General features: G+C 38.4%; 2 long non-coding RNA genes across 2 annotated transcripts; one reads left to right on the forward strand and one right to left on the reverse strand.

The window, feature by feature from the left end:
• Window positions 1–3532: 3532 nt before the first annotated feature.
• Window positions 3533–5333, forward strand: LOC114322710 (uncharacterized). Its single transcript, XR_003650839.2, has 2 exons — window positions 3533–3664; window positions 4859–5333. It is a non-coding gene; the product is annotated as an uncharacterized LOC114322710 (long non-coding RNA).
• A 5313-nt stretch (window positions 5334–10646) lies between these two features.
• Window positions 10647–14499, reverse strand: LOC145821141 (uncharacterized). The gene is made up of 3 exons (XR_014363180.1): window positions 14257–14499; window positions 11257–11325; window positions 10647–10836 (listed from the first exon to the last, which is right to left on the reverse strand). It is a non-coding gene; the product is annotated as an uncharacterized LOC145821141 (long non-coding RNA).
• Window positions 14500–14877: the final 378 nt, after the last annotated feature.

Raw genomic sequence — 14877 nt, forward strand, 5'->3', positions numbered from 1 at the left:
TGAGGGATGCAGTCTTTTCTTGATCCTTCGGATGCATGACAATTTGATGATAGCCTCTGTAGGCGTCCAAGAAGCTCATGTGTTGATGATGTGCCGTTGCATCTACAAGTTGGTCTATTATGGGAAGGAGAAAACAGTCATTGGGACAAGTTTTGTTTAAATCCGTGAAGTCCACACAAACACGCCAAGATCCATTCTTCTTCTTTACAACGACGGTATTGGACAACCATGTAGGATAGGTTACTTTGCGAATTGCCCCGGCCTCCAACAATCGGTTAATCTCTTCAATAACGGCTGAAGCATGCTCCGTGGCTGACTACCGACTTTTCTGAATGATTGGCTTACATTTTGGATCAACGTTTAAGCGGTGCTAGGCCACAAATGGATCCATCCCTGGCATCTCGTATGGTGTCCATGCAAACATGTCGAGGTTTCCAAGTAAGAAGGATGCAAGCCTGTGCCTGTCAATTTTGTTCAAGGAAGTGCCGATCATGAAAAACTTGTCAGGACTCCCATTAATCTCGACCCGATCCAGGTCTTCAGTTGCCTTTTCGTTGGGGATCTTCCCAATATCCTCGAGGCTCTCCCGATCTGGTACTTCAATCGAATTCACTTCTAGTTCCTTGGGTCTCCTTGTAGCAGCAACAAGGTAGAATGCCTGTGCCGATTTTTGAGAACCCCAAATTTGTTCAACGCCATACTCAGTCAGAAAATGAAGTAATTGATGGTAAGTGCTCGGCACAGCTTGCATGGTATGCAACGAAGTTTTTCTTATGATGAGATTGTATGGTTAAGGAAGTTTGACAACCAAAAATTCTACGTTTACTGATCTGGTGCCTGCCCGAATTGGTAGTGTGATTTTGCCCAAAAGGATACTTGGGGTTAGCATTGAAGTCGAATAATGGGTAATCAGCCGGCGACAAATCCGAGTTGGTGAATCCGAGTTTAACAAACGTTTTGTAATACATTATTTCCGAAGTGCTTCCCTGATCAATAAGAACATGTTCAATGGTGAATCTGTTCACATGTAACTCGATGACGAGGGTATTGGTGTGGGGGAAAGTTACCCCGACTAAGTCAGTGTCGTCAAAACTAATCCTTCTAGTCTCATGGGCCGTTTTGCTGGTGTGATCGGCTTATGCAGGCTAGGTTACAACTGAATTGTTTGTATCTCAGTTGAGGACGGCAGATTGTATATCATGTGAATCACACCAAGTGGAGGTGAATCCGGATGTAGGGTTATCGTGTTCGATATTATTCTTTTGGACGTGTTGCGCCAGCCGGCCGTCTTATACCAGTTCCTCCAGGTGGTCCTTCAATGCATAATAACTGTTGGTGTCATGACCATGGTCCTTGTAGTACTCACACCGCTTGTCCCTTCTCTTTGTATCGTGAGGTCCCATTATTTTGGGGGGCCATTTAAAGAACAGAAATTGTTGAACTTTCGACAAAATCTTGCTGACCGGCTCTGCTAACTCTGTGTACTTTTTGTCTGAGCGTCTTGTGTGCCTGTTATCCACCTGATATTGTTCATTTAATTGGTGTGAACACTGATCACTCGATCAGCGCGAGTCACGTCTTTTGTCTCGTTTAGCCTGATTCGCATTTCAGGGCTCCTTGATGGCGCGACGCTTATCGATTGAACGGTTCCACGCAGAGCCGTCTTAACGGCTTTCTGTTCGGCTTTGACTCACAGGGCATCGTCTTCTACCTTACAATATTCTTCAAATTTCTTCAATAATGCCCAAACTATTTTTGGGAGCCGTCTGGTCAATGAACTGCGGAGGGGTTTATTAGGATATAATCCTATTTTGAAGGCGGTGATGGCCATGGAGTCATTACAGGCATCGTCTACCAGGTTAAAGCATTCCCAATAGCGTGCCGAATATTCACGAAGGGTTTTTTCTAGTTTAATTTGCATTGCCCAGAGAGAGTTGGCTTGCTTTGGTTGGATTTCATTAGTGATGAATCTTGTCCTGAAGGATTTTTAGAGTTAATGGAAGCTTTTAATCGATGTCGGCTCCAGTTTATGGTACCATCTGACGGCCAACGGTCCTAGACTGCTCGGAAACAATCGACACATAAGGGCTTCATCGTCATCATGTAGTGTCATTGCTTGTTTATAATGACGAATATGGTCAGTGGGATCTGATTTTCCGTCATACAGGATGAATGACGGTGCTTTGAACTTCTTGAGTAGCACAGCCTTCGCAATTCGTCGCACAAAAGGGTTATGCTTGTCTTCTTTATTCGAATCATCACTTTTCCTCCCTCGCTTGTGTCGTACATACGGACTTCCTTTGGATGAGGTGGATACATCGGCTAGTCCCTTCTTTCTGGGTTTCGGGGATGGTGAGTCAGAATCACTATCATTATCGTGTTTCCGAAGTCGACGTCGTTGATCATCCTTCTTGCCTAAAGGTCGACCCTGGTCGTGGCATGCGGCCTACTAGGATTTGGCTAACTCCAGGGCCAACTCCTGGTGCAGGCACTCATTCTTAGCCATCATGTTTTTCAGACACTGTTCATTTTGCTTTGCTTGATCCACGATTATCTGCATTGTCTCTTGCACCGATGTTGAGGGTGAGGTTTGAGCAATTGGGTCAAAGTTCAAGACCCATCGTGCGGTGATATTCTTCAGTCCAAGCATGTTTCTTGGAGTGATGTCATCCCTTAGAGTAATGTCATTAGCGACTATCGGAGGATCATCTGTTACGCCAGCCATAGATGTGCTTGAGTATTCCCACAGACGGCGCCAATTGTGGAGAAGTGGTTTGGAAATACTCCAGTATCCAGTCAGACATTCTTGATCCCTTGATTGCTACCTGAAAAAGGGATGAACACTTCGATCAGGGGTGCCAGAATTTGCACTCCGACGGTCAAGTTAGTACGCTGTCGGGTTTACTTCTATCTCAAGTTATTTGATCTATTCTCATATACCTTTCTTTTGTCGACGTTCCTCTTTTTATATTACCCTTTGGGCCCATGGGTTAGGCCTACCTTTAATCTCGCACTTGATGGCTTTCTCGGCCTTTTGATTGCATGCTGGTTCCTATTCGACTATTCATATGGCCGACTATACTCTATCTTAGATTTTAGCCGAATCGACAAAGGCTGGATGTCTTCAAATTCTTTGACCTTCCTTAACACATCATTATTCGGCCCCACAGAGAATATTAAAAAAAAGTAAAGAATGAAAAAATAATTACAAAAGAATAAAAATTTAAGTAATTTATATATTTAATTATACAAATAAATCTTATACCTTAATTTGTTGCACCCCCCTCCATTTTTTTTTAAAAAAATTCTCCTTTTATTTTATTTTTTATTTGGTACTAAAACGGGGCGAAGTCACAAAACAGACCAGAAAAAGGAATCATTTGGTTTTATGAACAACAACAACGTTTCACCCACGAATTCTCAAAAGTCAACTCCATCATCCAATCGCAGTTCGCCACGTGTCAGGAGTCTCGCAGGATCCCCCACACCCCTTGCCTTATAAATAGCATTCACAGGTTGGTTTTACTCTCGCACTCCCCTGCAGCGGTTCCATCCTCACGAGGAGAGAGAGAGAGAGAGATGGGTGTTGGACTTCGACTGTGGTTGTGCTTCTTGTTCTGCTTTGCGATACTCTCTTCTGCCAGAAACACCATTTCTCTCTCAGGTATTTGTATGTATATGCATCTTTCTCAATATAGATCCCTACCTACCCACCTACATGCGATATATATATGTATAATAAACATAGATTAGATATACATAAATGCATTTTAGTTGTTTCTATGGTGATGGTGCAATCGAGTTTTAGGCTCTCTCTCCCCGTTGGATTTTTTTTTTTTGGGGGAGGGGGGGTGTTTGAATCGAAGCAAAATGCGATAGCATTGTAGTGCGTGTCCTGTGCCAGATGTATCATCATCATCAAATGGGTGAATAGAAAGTGCTGCTTCACATGTAAATGAATGCAAATGCAAACGCAAAAGAGAAAACTGCCCTGTTATCTATGTCAGGTTTTTATCAGCAATCCAACGGTGTATTATCGCTTGGCCACCAGCTACTCTTCTGTCCGAATTGGACGGGAAGGTGCCATTGGGCCGTTGCAAGCCCCATTATAAGCTCATTTTAAGAATTCAAACTGTTTAATGTGTATAACTTCTCGAGTAATCATTTATCAAATATTTTATTCCTGCAAAAAAGTATGTTAATTAGATATCAATAACGATTTGATAAAATTACATTTGTTTAACCATGATTATGATTTTAAAAATAAATCGCAAATACAAATATATGCTGATCGAGTGATTATCGATATTTGATTAATATGATTTTGTATATGAATAATATACTCAACGAAATCTACTCATTCAATAGTTTAGATTATCGAAATGGTTCTGGAATTGGGCCCACCACGGCCCAACAGACCGAAGAGTAGCAGGATTCGCTTTGCTTTTCTTATATTGACTTCTTTTTCTTTTTTTTGATTTTTGATTTTTGTTTTAAGAATTTTAAAATTTAATTCCAGTAAATGCACGTCAACAAGAATTAGGGTGGTAAGCAAGTTAATTGGAACTGAATTTTAAATAATATTTAAATTTCATTGATTTCTCTTTAATCAAGTCAAGTTTTAGGTAATTTGATTTTTTTTTTTAACACATATAAATGAGTGTGAGCAAAGTATTCAAATTTACATTCGAAACTTAATAAAAATTGCAAATTTTATTCAAATTTAACTCTTTTATATAATGAGTCAAAAACTAGTCAACCTAGAAGTTAAGTTTATTTTTTGTATTATTGTGCCTGTTTTGTTGATGTATGTATTGAAGTCCTTATGATATTGTGGTGGTGGGGGGGTGATTTGCAGAGGACAAGGTAGCGATGGTGGTGGAAGCCATGGAAGGAAGGTCTCTGACAATGAATCTTAACGACTACAATGAAGCGTCAGCAAATTCCCAGCACAATCCCAAAACCAAAGGTGGTGGTGGTGGTGGTAGGAAAACCCTTGATTAACCCTAATCCATTACACCGTCTCGGTGTAATCAGTATCAGGCTGTCTACTACACTCGGCAATACAATCCATTTTACTGCTTTATATTATATATATGGTTAGATAAATGTATATGCATTTGGTGATGTATCATATGTATGGGAGAATGGGATATATCATATGTGGGAGAGCAAGGCTAATATATATATATTACTTGTAGCTCCATATATTCTAAGCCATTTGTTTTTTTTATTTTTATTTTTGATGGTGTACTGATATCGATCAATCTGTGCTGCGCACAATTTGAGGAATGTAATCTTTGTTTTGTGGTTATTAATTAATCACTTTGTTATATGTGTGTGTGGTTATGTATAGTGTGTGTTGACATTGGCATAGACAAATTGATTTCACATTAACAAGGGGCTTTGTTTCGTCAAGTTTTTGAATACTGTCACTACAAGAAAATACACTTTTGGCGACTAAAACATTCGTCGCCAAAAGTACATATTTTAGTCGCCGAAAGTATTTCCTGACTAAATAATTTGGTCGTTGGATTTGTCGGCCATACATAGTCGCCGAAAGCATTAGCGACTAAAATTCATTTAGTCACCATAAGTATCACAAAATACCGACTAACATGTTGGTAGCCAAAAAGACAGGTATTGGCGACGAAATAATTCTTAGTCGCCGATAGAATACATTGCCGACTAAAACTTTAGTCGCCGAAACCTTTCATTAAATATTTTAACTCAACTATTAGCTACTAATGTTTTTGTCGCTAAAAAATGCAATATCTACGGCGGCAATATTCTTAGTCGCTAATAGTGAAACTTCAGCTACTAATGTTTAGTCGCCCATGATTTTTTTATGTTTTGGCGACTAAAATTTAGTCGCCTAAACTTTCTTGGGGTTTTAGCTACTAAAATAAGTTGTCGCCATAGCTGTTTTGGAGTTGTTTTGGCTACCAAAAATTTTGTCGCCAAAAGTCTTTTCAGCTTTAGCCACTACACATTTAGTCGCCATAACTATTTTCCAGTTTTTTTGGCTACTAAATTATTAGTCGCCATAACTATTTTTATTCGTTTTAGCTACTAAAATTTTAGTCGCCAAAAGATTTTTCTTTTTAACTACAAATTGATTTCTCACCAAAAGCATCATTTTATATTTTTGTTTTGTTTGTTTAATTTTACTAAATTTTGTCCAAACCTGTATGTATCCATCGCAACCTGTAATACGTATACAACCTGTATGTATCACCTACATGGTTCACTTAGAACCATAAAACAAAAATGAACACCTGCTATATATATTCCAATTACAAATAATAATGTAAACTTATGTACGAACGAACTATATATATTCCAATTACAAATAATAACATCATACATTCCAAATACGTTACCAAAATTATGTCCTCTATACACAACATTTTTACTATACTATGCATTGTAATGACCATTTGACAAGGTACAAATTACTATGGTAATATGTACCACGACAAAAGGCAATACAAGCTCCAAAAATATTATGTACCCCACCATAAATTATATGTACGATGCATCCAAATTCCACGGTTCATTAATTAATACAAGCTCCAAAAATACTTTGTACCCTGTCAAAAATTATATGTTCGATGCATCCATAGTCCACAGCAAAAAGTATAGGACGACAAAAAACTTCCCAACTTTCCCAGCTTGTGTATCTTCCGAGAAAAAATTAGAAGATCCACATGTCAATGCCAAAAGCCATCTACACAACAAAAATTACACCCATTAGTTCCATTGTAAACAAAAAGTTATAGCCATCTACAAAACACAAATTGCAAGGATGTCAATTGTAATTGAAATTGTATGTAAATATAATTTGAATTTAGGTATTTCAATATAGTTTTTGTACACGTTAACTTGTATTTAAAGTGCAAACAAATTTGTAAGTCAACCCCAACTCAAGTTTACTCTAATGTGTAAACATACATATATTTTATTCATAACTGTACGTATATAGAGATTGTTATAGAACATATATATATTGCTAAGCTTTAATATATTTGTATAAGCTTTAGGCATTTTTCACGCCAACTCCCAACGTACACGTGCTAATTACGTCCCGTCCGTCCCCACACGTCCTATTTGACACGAGGAAACTACCCGTACCATCCCCGCAGTGCTTCGGGGGCTGCTCTCAAGTTTTGGCCCTCGAACGCCTTTTTTCGGCTAAGTTTATTGCTTTTTTCACGCCAACTCCCAACCTACGCGTGCTAATTACGTCCCGTCTGTCCCCACAGGTCCTACTTGACACGAGGAAGCTACCCGTGCCATCCCCGTAGTGCTTTGGGGGCTGCTCTCAAATTTCGGCCCTCGAAGCCCTTTTTTCGACTAAGTTTATGGCGTTTCTCACTCTAACTCCCAACGTACACGTGCTAATTACGTTCCGTCTGTCCCCACAGGTCCTATTTGACACGAGGAAGCTACCCGTGCCATCCCCGTAGTGCTTTGGGGGCTGCTCTCAAATTTCGGCCCTCGAAGCCCTTTTTTCGACTCAGTTTATGGCGTTTTTCACGCTAACTCCCAACGTACACGTGCTAATTACGTCCCGTCTGTCCCCACAGGTCCTATTTGACATGAGGAAGCTACCCGTGCCATCCCCATAGTGCTTTGGGGGCTGCTCTCAAATTTCGGCCCTTGAAGCCCTTTTTTCGGCTAAGTTTATGGCATTTTTCACGCTAACTCCCAATGTACACGTGCTAATTACGTCCCGTCTGTCCTCACAAGTCCTATTTTACATGAGGAAGCTACTCGTGCCATCCCCGTAGTGCGTCGGGGGCTGCTCTCAATTTTCGGCCCTCGAAGCCCTTTTCTTGGCTAAGTTTATGGCGTTTTTCGGGTATGCTCCCAACGTACACGTGCTAATTACGTCCCGTCTGTCTCGTCTGTCCCCACTGCCATCCCCGGAGTGTGTTTGGTGTACATAAAGATGCACTATGGAGAAGAATTATTTGCAACAAATATATATTGGATGTGACTAGGTGGCATTGTGTCCATTGGAAACCAGAGTAATATCCTAAGAACTGCTTTTCAAAAATCCAAACAAATTTTAATTTTGTTTTACACATTATTCAGTTCAAATTAGTGTTGGTTTTATTTTTACAAATTTATTATTAAGAATCACATATTCATTCTTCACAGTTAGCGTTTTGAAATCAAAGCTCCTTTGCAGTAGTTATATGGCACTCATTATATTGTAGTAAATCAAAATTCATTCTAATTTCTCTTTAGTCTTAAATCTCAAATCACATTCAATTGGAGTTGGTTACCTTATAGAAATCAGAGTACGGTCCTTTCTGTAATGTATCAAAACACCAGGTCGGCTGCTGCAATGTCTACTCACATGATGCCTCATAACCTATTCGAAGCACATCACAAAGAAAATATTTGCATAACAACTTTAGAAGACAATTCTATGAAAATATGATCCATATTTTTTTGTACAACTTGCAGTGCCAAGAAAATTATGTTTACCGAATAGTAAGAAAATTATGTTTACCGAATAGTAGGATGACTGTCTGAACCTGGCAAGAGGGTTGTGAGCCGTGACACCACGTCGTTTAGATGATTGAGTTGTAGTTGTTGTGCCTCCCGTGCTTTTTTTTCTTCATCAACTTGTTTGATTAGCTGCTCTCTTTCCCTCGTAATTTCCTCCCGATCTCTTTCGCTCGCCTCTTTCTCCTTCAATAGCTCCTCCCGATCTCTTTGTCGCTCCTCTTTCTCCTTCAATAGCTCCTCCCGATCTCTTTGCCGCTCCTCTTTCTCCTTCAATAGCTCCTCCCGATCCCTTTGCCGCTCCTCTTTCTCCTTCAGCAACTCCTCGTGATCACTTTGACGCTGCTCACGAAGAACCTCCAGTTCCGCTCTCATTAACTCCATATGTTTATCATGTGCTCGTGCCGCACTAGAAGCTGTGGAAGAGGGTTGTGGGCCTACCCCACATCCACGCAAGTAATTTTTTTTTCCCCCGAGCACTTGCCTTGATATTTCTTCGTGGGTCAATTGCAACCCCGCAACGGTGGCTGTCACTTGTAGATTCACCATATCATCCTGTAATGCCAACAAAACAATAAAGTGAAGATGGGAGAAGGAATTTAAAAAAACTTTATTAATTGATATGCATCACACTTTGTTTCAACATTCAATACTCACATGTAGCTCACCACATTTGGGGTCAATCCAATCTCCCGTCTTCTTAGACTTGTGTGCTTTCTTATAAAATTCGGGGAAATCTATATCCCCATCCTCATTTGCCTGTTATGTTCGGGAAAAATCCATTGACGAATTAGTACATGGTAATAGTCACAATCAAGAAGAATTAATCATCCATTACATGTCTAAATTAACTTCTCACCATTAGCGACATTGCTATAGGAAATGATCGCGATCCACTTGTATGATTATAGGGGAGCATACCCCTATTTGCTTTACCAGCCGTAGACCGTTTCTACAAAAATATTAAAAGAAAAAAAAAAAAAGAACATGCTTTACTAAGTTTCAGTGAAGAAGTTGTACATCTATTAGTGAAGAAGTTTTACATATTAACACATAAATTAATTTCAATAATGGCCTTTCTAATTTATTTGTTACCAGGTGAGATTCGTCTTTCCAAGCAACATCAATCAAATATTTCCAGTCCTCCAAGCTCACTCCACTAGGCGGACGACTGTAGGGGTCATCAACACCCTTTTCCTCAAGTTCGAGGAACTCTTGCTTTAGATTGTACCTCTAATCCTTGTATAGCAAATATGCCTTCCTATCGAGGATCTGTTGAGCTTGTTCATCGTTATCAAAATCATCGCCGATAACAAACTTGTCCTACAAACATAGATACAGAATTAGTTGAACAATTAATTTAACGAAGTACAAATTATATAATAAAGACATTATGGCAAGATGAATCTCATACTAGCACCGCTTGGATGACCGCATCTTTGGTACTTTGATCAATTTTTATCCATGACTTCACGCTCTGAAGAGGGCACAATCGTCTAATTTGAAGGCCCAACTCATTCGTCGCTGGGGTTGCATTCCCTCCTGTGATTGCGTTCAACACCCGATTGACGTAGACATGTAATTTCTCCCCCTTTTTCCTAGCAATTTTTTTCTGCACGCCTTTGCCTAATGTAGGTCCTCGAACACGAGTTGACCTCGTTTGCCCTACTACAAAAGGGGAACGTTGTCAACATTACAAACATTGCTAATGGAGTACAAAAAGAAAATGCTGCACGTAAAGTCCTGTCACTTTTTTTGCTGCCTACTGTTGCTGCCAGCTACTGTTTGTGGATATAAAATCGGACGTTAATTATGACTACTGTTGCTGGCAGCTACTGTTTGGCTTCATACAATCTTGGAAAATTATGCGACAACTTGGATAAAGTGTTGGTAAATTATGCATAAAGTCTTCGTAAATTGTTATGCCGACTGTTGCTACCAACTTGGAAGGTTGTGTACCTAATATTTTATTTCTTGTGTAAGTGTCCTTGTTATGTGTATATTAATGTTTAGTTTTTTTTTCCTTTGTTTTTATTTGCCTTTATGGGGTTTTCATTGCCTTACTTGATGACTTATGCACCCCCCCCCCCCAAAAAAAAAACCAAATTATTTTTAAACAACTAAATAGTATGCTCTTACCCACTCCACCTGGCTGCGTCTCCTCCACCACAGTTTGTGTATCATCTGGTGGTTGCGTCTCATCAGAGAACATCATCGGGGTGCCACTCTCCTGTGGACATGCTTCAGATGTTGATAGTACGTTGCCACTTGTTGCTCTCTTCCGTCGGCCTGTCTTGACTCCCGGAACCATTGTACCTACATTACGTAACAAACATACATGAGTAATAAACATCGCATAAATTAGTAGTGTAATTGCTGCAATAATGACACAACACTGTCTACTCAATAATAAAATGCTCGTTAAGCAATGGTAAACTAAGAGAACATGATGGTGATACACATTAATCTAGCAATGTCCTTCCTACTCAAACCCATTTATTCTGAAATTTTTAAAAATAGATTTGTAATTATTTTTATTAGGTTCCCATAGCTATACATGTAATTTTGTTTTTTTGTATATTTGCTTATTGTTTAAAAATAATTTTATTAACTAATCAATTACATAAGTTAATAAATATATATTTTTTACTATCTTATAATTTCATATTAGTGGAAATCTCAAGGAACAAAATAATATCAACTCAATCGGAGAGAAAGGATATTATGTCAAGTTACCCGAGGAAGCTGCCCGGCAAGAACACCGAAAAAGCCTGTTGTCCCTACCACCGTAAAGAGAAAAGATGCCTGCATGACTGAATGAAATCAAATTCATGGAGAATATAATATTTATGAATTACGATGGTTTACATCTTGCAAAAATAAGAAAAGAAAATCAAATGGAAGGCACAGGTGTCATCACATTCTACTCTTGATTCCCCAAAAGTACAGAATGAAATTTATGCAATGGAATGTATGCTCTTTTATTGTTATAGGTTAAACAAAACATTTAGTGTAGGGCAACTTACATCATTTCTAACACCTGGGATTGCAAGGTTCTCCGCGTTTTAAAATGGGAGTGGTTTTAGATAAGGGGAAAAAAATCAAATTGTAGATTCAGAACATGAGAAAATAATTCAATTTTTTTTTTTATAAAAAAAAATGCAATCTTCAAATATATTGTCATCCTAATCCAGTGAAATGCCCTAATTTTGAATTCAAGAAAAGAAGGGTTTCAGAATTTTTTTTTTTTTTTTTGGGGGGGGGGGATCATATTGTAGCTTCAAAATATGAGAAAAAAATTCGAAGAAAACATAAAATAAATATATATATATATATATATATAAACTAACTATAGAACATTACAAAACCAGATTTTTCCTCAACCAACAATGTTGGTTTTGAAACCAAAACTCTATATTTCAGTATGTTGATTTTGATTTTCAAATACTACAACAGTTGAATCAAATGTCCTAGTTCCAATTTTAAGAAGGGAAGGGTGTCATAAAATAAAAAATAAGAAATAAAGAGATTGAACTGAAAATGAGAGAAGGAAATTGATAGCTTTGTTTTGGAAGCCCATTAAGGAAATTGATAGCCTTAGTCAATTGGTATTGCACTAAACATTTAACATGTATCGCATGTTGATGCAAAAATATGGGTGTGGTTGATTTGAGATTGGATGCAAATATCTATGAAGACAAATTATGGATCAATTAAATTTTGTTATTATGACATGGATGTGGTTGTGTTTGATTTGAGATTGGATGTTAAAGCTAAATTTAGCTTAACATGTACGCAATATAATGTGCTGATTTGGGAGGGTGGTCGGTTATAATTAAGATTAGATTTGGGAGGGTGGTCGGTTATACTTTGGTGTTTGCTTAGAGTTTAAACATGGATTCTTCAAGTTTCCATAGCACTTGGCATTTTCAATGCATAGAAACATATCTATATTACATTTTCCAAATAGATCATGGAAATTCACTCAAAGCGACGTATTAAAGAAGATACAATGAAGTGAAATTCTACTTAACATAGGTTTAATGGTCGAAACTTTTCAAGTATTCTTGGTTTGTATGGAATTATCATGATGGAGTGATAGGTTATATATATTTAACAATTAATCATTAGCTTGTATTTAGCTACTTATTTTTAATGCAGTATTTTGTTCATAATTATAGTCTTATTTCTATGGCAAACGAAAAAAAAAAAAGGCATTCGCAGTTATAAACTCTAGCTAATTAAGTAATAAGAAACAATCTTGAGGGCAGAATGGATAACAGAGGCTGGAAACCAGTTGTACGAAGAAAAGGACCGGTAAGGTATTCAGGGGATCGTAGGGGAGGGGGTCTATTTACAATTTTTGTAGACAACATCCGTGAGTCCATGAACCCCAAAGGTCTATTTGGCTTATTCTCCAAGTTTGGTGTTGTTAAGGACATGTTTATACCAGTGAAAATGAGGAAGCTAACAGGTTTGAGATTCGGTTTTGTTCGGTACGATTGTCCAGTAGCTGCTGAGGTAGCAGTGCAAAGAGCAGATGGGTTATGGTGTGATGACAAAGAGATAAAGGTCAAACGAGTAAAGTTTACCAAAGAGGAGAGAAGTATTACAAGGGGGGATAAAGTGAGCCATCAACCAGGAGGAAATCCTCAAGGAATGCTGAAGGACAGTGAGACTGTCAATATAGGCGTCCAAAAGGTTGGCATACTGAGATGGCGAGATTATGGAGGGAGTAAGTCCTATGTTGAGGTCGTTAGAAATGGCAGCAGCTATGGGAAGGAGGAAGCAATTGTTCAGGTTAGAGAAGTAGGAAATAGGTGGCTGTATAAAAGCCTAGTTGTCAAACTCCACAAATTTTTCTCATTCCCAGCTTTCAAGGAGGAATGCAAGAAGTGAGGCTTGATGAAGGTGCAAGTCAGAGCAAAGGAATGAAGGATAGCAGTGTTATCATTTCAATCAGTTCAGGAATTGAAGAGTAGTAAGGAGAGTTTAAAGGAATGGATCTTTAAATGGTGTAGTTCAATGGAGGAGTGGCATCCGGGGTACATAGTTGATTATGAAAGATGTGTATGGGTAACCTGTTATGGTATACCCTTTAATTTGTGGAGTGTGGATACATTTCGAAGCATTGGTGTGATATGGGGAGAAGTCATGCAATTTGATGATTATACTATTAATAATGTCTCATTCCACTGTGGCAAAGTTACAATTATAACCAAGAGTCTAGACTTCATTCACCAGACGGTGAAGCTATTTTGCAAGGAAAAAGTGTATCCAGTAAGAGTCTGCGAGAATTTTGATTCTACAGCAGTAACAGAGCAGGCTCCGTGCAATTGTATGACCAAGTTGTTGGAGAAGATAGGTAATGTGGGGAAAGATAAGGATGACTGCGGCTCCGAGATAAGTGGTAGCCGGCAAAGTAGTGAAGAGGTGCACAGTGAAGAGATAAGTAATATATAGACCTAAACCTTCAACTGATGGTTTTGAAGTGCACATTTTGTTCATCTAATGAAATTAAAATGAACCAAGCAATACATACCAAAACAAATGTACGTTATTTATGTAAATTTACGCACAGCAGTAAACAAATGAACATTATTTATGAAGAAAGGATCACAGAAAAGTAACAGCAGTGCCAGATTTGCTGCACAGCCCCTAGTAACAGTTGAGTAAAATTAATCATGAATTCATGGCAACTTACTTCTTTTACTTTTGAAAAGACACGAAACTCACATTTTGCCAGTTCTTCTTCAACAATGAAACCAGAAAATTAACACTGAATTGCACAGTTGGAAAACAGCAACTCCCATGCAGAGAACCTTCTTCAGTTGGAATTTGACTGTCACTTTTGTCTCATTAACTTTAGACGCGACAGGTTCTTGATGCGTGACAAGGGTAGGAAACTTCCTTGCATTGGAAGAAATGGAACTCGTCAGATACGATCAATGGTAACTAACAAACTGAGACATAATAAGGAAGAACAAACATGAGCAACATACTCCCCAAAATACAACATTCCATAAATCACATCCCAAAACATGCAACTATACAATCACAATACACCCCAAAATCAGGTCATACACCTTTCATTGAGCCTAAATCTGCTCCAGCAGCATTCATAGAGTGTTGTCTTCCTAGTTTTTTTAATGGTTTGTGATCATGTCAAATACGAACAAAAACAAGAACAAACATGAGCAACATACTCCCCTTACAAATGATCTCATCCAGCATATTGGTTTAAAGTGGGTAACGGGCAGAACACTTTTCTTTGTCTTCATAATTGGCATCCTCTTGGTCCTTTGAAGGAACGATTTGCAGATTGAGTTATTTATGATGTAGGCTCTCTAGCTTAGG

Source organism: Camellia sinensis, chromosome 3 (assembly GCF_055761805.1).
Source record: "Camellia sinensis isolate YWXY chromosome 3, ASM5576180v1, whole genome shotgun sequence".
In the NCBI taxonomy this organism is placed as follows: Eukaryota; Viridiplantae; Streptophyta; class Magnoliopsida; order Ericales; family Theaceae; genus Camellia; species Camellia sinensis.